We start from the raw sequence: 3,840 nt of genomic DNA, 5'->3' as shown, positions 1-3,840 counted from the left end.
AAACTTGTGTTTTTCCAAAGTGATGAAGCTTTTGCATCTCATTGTACTAACTTAAATTGCATATCACGGCAGACATCTCAAAATACATAGTCTTCTGGGGGCTAAGCATATATTAATACATTTTGGTAGAGAGGAATATAGGACTACTGTCATATAGGTTATGTTATCGGGCATCCTTCTAATTCTCTTGAACAACCAAGATTGAACTTTTGAACTCTTTATAATTTCTATTATCTAGTCCAGTTAAAGTCCAGGGGAGGAAGCCCCATCATAGTAAAGAGGATACTAATGTGATGTGTGTAGTTCTTCATAGCCTCTTCATTTTGCTCTCAAAGTGCACGGAATTGATGGATTTTTAACAGAATGTAGAAAAAAATTTTCCCGGGGGGGCATACCCCCGGACCCCCCTAAAGGGGCTGTATTCCCCTTGGGGCTAAGCCCCCCTTGTTCTTGAAACCTAGTGACGCCCCTGGTGAAGACTTTAACTTGTTCGTAGGTGTAAATGTGACTATGAATGTTGTTTGTCTAATTGTGCCCTGCGATTGGCTAGTGGCCAGTTCGGGTTGTATAGCCCATGCATCACTCAAAGTCAGCTAGGATAAGCTGAAGCACACCCCTCGTGAAGTGATAAAGTATATGGTTGGAGGGATTTCAAACTTGATCAACACTCCCTGTTCTGTTAGGTTGTCTGAAGGTCAAAATGTTCAAATGTATGTTGCCCAAAACAAATGATGGACATACGGTATGATGATGGCATAGTCTGCTGGTCAGACAGCATCTCAGCCCGGGACAGAGAGAGACTCGACCGACTGGTCAGGAGGGCTAGCTCTGTCCTGGGTTGCTCCCTGGACACTCTGGAGGAGCTGGGCAACAGGAGGATGCTAGCCAAGCTAAAAGCTATGATGGACAGACCCTCCCACCCCCTTCAGGCCACCCTGACAGCACTGGGCAGCTCCTTCAGCCAGAGACTAATAAACCTGCGCTGCAAGAAGGAGAGGTACCGCCACTCGTTCCTGTCGACTGCTGTCAGGCTATTGAATAGATGGTCCTGAAAACCTGGACTCACCCCCACTCACCCATTTTTAATATATTGTATTTATATTTTATATTTTATATTTATATGTATTTATATACTTCTATTTTCTCCCTTTCATAACTTTGCTGCTGTAAATTGGGAATTTCTCCATTGTGAGACAAATAAAGGTTTTCTTATCTTAATAGGTGATAAGGGGTGTTGATATTTTGCCATCTGAAACCATTCAAATTCTACACATGCTAAAACATTTCAATATTCAGGTAAATACAGTCAGCAGTTCCATTTTACTCTTTTTTTCCATTTAAAACATTCCACATGGATATAAACAAAGAGTAGCCTTCTCGGTGATCTGGACAATTATTAAAAAAAAAAAAGATTTGGAATTGCACAAAAGGCACCAAGGAACCTATTTACAATTTCTTGGTATCTTGGAGTTGACTTACCTCCATAAAGTGAATTCTCCTGGGTCAGTGCTCGGTGTCTCGTATTATGTTCTTTGGTTGGTGGCACTGATTATTAGGCCAGTACATCACGGTGAACAAGTGCAGCAACAACAGGAGAGGCTTGACCCAGGAGAGGCTTTAGAACTCGATATACTGAGCTTTGTTTGAGCAAGGATCCGCTGATCTGAAAATAGTTTGACCTCATCTGACTGCAATAATAGCCAGTGTATGCTTCCCAAACAGACTGAAACTGTAAAAACATGCCAATTGGGATCGTATGCAACGTTGTAAACTGACATGTTGGAAAGTGTAAAGAATTGTATTGCCATATTTTGCCAAGAGATTACCACTGAGGATATTGCCTATGGCAAACAAAGTAACACCGTGTTCGATGATTCAAAGACAAGCAATGTAATTAATTATTTTATTTTTTTTAATCATCATGTTTTTGTTAATTGTCACGATTAAGACTCACCGAATAGCCAAAAAGTGGTTGATGACACAGCCCACCATAAAGAACAGAGTGGAAAGAAAAAAACAATGAAAATAATCGAAATAAGTAGTACCGTATTTTTAATCACAATAAGTCTCAGTTTTTTTTCATAGTTTGGCCGGGGGTACGACTTATACTCTGGTGCGACTTATGTGTGAAATTATATATATATATATATATATATGTATATATATATTAAAAAAGTCAGTGAGAGAGAAGCCTGGCCCGACCTGACCTGAAGCAATGATTAACATTTTAGGCCCGACCCGACCCGAGCCGGCTCGGGCTTAAGATCTTACCTCTAGTAGGTATACATCACCATAAATTTCAGACTGGTGAATTTCACCAAATTACAAACATCAGACAGATTCGGCAGAGGACACGAAGAAAGGGCAGGAGCAAGACACACACTCACATGCAGACATGACAACCCCTCTTGTCCTAAATCAGATAGGATTAGCACCAGCTTCCTCTGAACACGATACATGGTTTTGAAAAGTGATGAAAAGTGACTTTCCATATTTTCAAACTTTCACTCTGTGTCTTTGGGTTGAAGTGAATCAGGATATGTGTGTGTGTGTGTGTGTGTGTGTGTGTGTGTGTGTGTGTGTGTGTGTGTGTGTGTGTGTGTGTGTGTGTGTGTGCGCCCGTGCGTGCGTGCGTGCATGTGTGTGTTCCTTTTTATGTGAGTACATCCTCGAGCAACTCAACAGCAAAGGGACCTATGCAAGGATCCTGTTTGTGGATTTCAGCTCTGCGTTCAACACCACCATCCCGGAACTCCTCACCCACAAACTTCTCCAGCTTGGTGTGTCCCCTACGATCTGCCAGTGGATCCTCAGCTTCCTGATGGGACGGACACAACAGGTGAGGCTGGGAAGGACATCATCAACACGCACCACCAGCAGTGGAGCCCAGCAGGGATGCGTCCTCTCTCCACTGCTCTTCTCCCTCTACACGAATGATTGCACCTCAACACACCCAGTCGTCAAACTCAAAGTTCCCAGATGACACCACAGTCATCTGTCTCATAAAAGATGGCGACGAGTCTGCGTACCGACAAGAAGTGGAGCAGCTGGCACTCTAGTGTAGCCAACACAACCTGGAGCTGAACACGCTCAAAACGGTAGAGATAATGGTCGACTTCAGGAAACATCCTTCACCACAGCTGCCTCTCACACTATCCAACTGCCCTGTGTCAACCATCGAGACCTTTAAGTTCCTGGGAATCACAGTCTCCCAGAACATGAAGTGGGAGGTCATCACCAACTCCATCCCGAAAAAGGCCCAGCAGAGGATGTACTACCTGAGGCTGCTGAGGAAGAATGGCCTGCCACAGGAAGTGCTAAGATAGTTCTACACGGCAGTCATCGAATCAATCCTGTGTTCTTCCATCCCGGTTTGGTTTGGAGCCCCCACAAATTTCTCTCTCTCTCTCTCTCTCTCTCTCTCTCTCTCGACAGATAGATAGATAGATAGATAGACATCCTTTCCAGCCAACGGCAGTAACATACACTATATTGTGTACGATAAATGTCTCTTCCATGAAGTAGCCAATTATGAAAAGCATTGAAGGATGAGGTTACAAGAAGTGTTTATGCCACCGATGAATAGTTCTCAAGACTTTTATGACAGCTGGTCGTGTGCAGGTCTGACAGATGGAGACTTTTAAGTCTCTTGACTGCTGGTGAGAAAAGTCATCTAAGAAGAATCAAAGCAGAGAGGTGATAGAGTTAGCAGGCCCTATTATGCCAAAACTAGTGATGTGCCCGACTGTGCCGAGGTACCGATGCGTGTGCCGAGTAAACCGGAAGAAAATCCGCGAAGCGCGCACTGAGGCGCGCGTCGATTACGCCTGCGGCCCCGCC

The 3,840-nt window shown here is 43.9% G+C and overlaps 1 protein-coding gene across 2 annotated transcripts in view; it reads right to left on the bottom strand.

The window, feature by feature from the left end:
• Positions 1 to 3,840, bottom strand: part of unc5db (unc-5 netrin receptor Db) — a 253,730-nt gene that overhangs the window by 197,066 nt on the left and 52,824 nt on the right. The window lies entirely within an intron of this gene.

This window comes from Hippocampus comes, unplaced genomic scaffold, assembly GCF_001891065.2.
Source record: "Hippocampus comes isolate QL1 unplaced genomic scaffold, H_comes_QL1_v1.1 scaffold45, whole genome shotgun sequence".
NCBI classification, from domain to species: Eukaryota; Metazoa; Chordata; class Actinopteri; order Syngnathiformes; family Syngnathidae; genus Hippocampus; species Hippocampus comes.
Note: the sequence above shows the minus strand (reverse complement) of the source record. Positions and strands in the feature narration are given on the sequence as shown.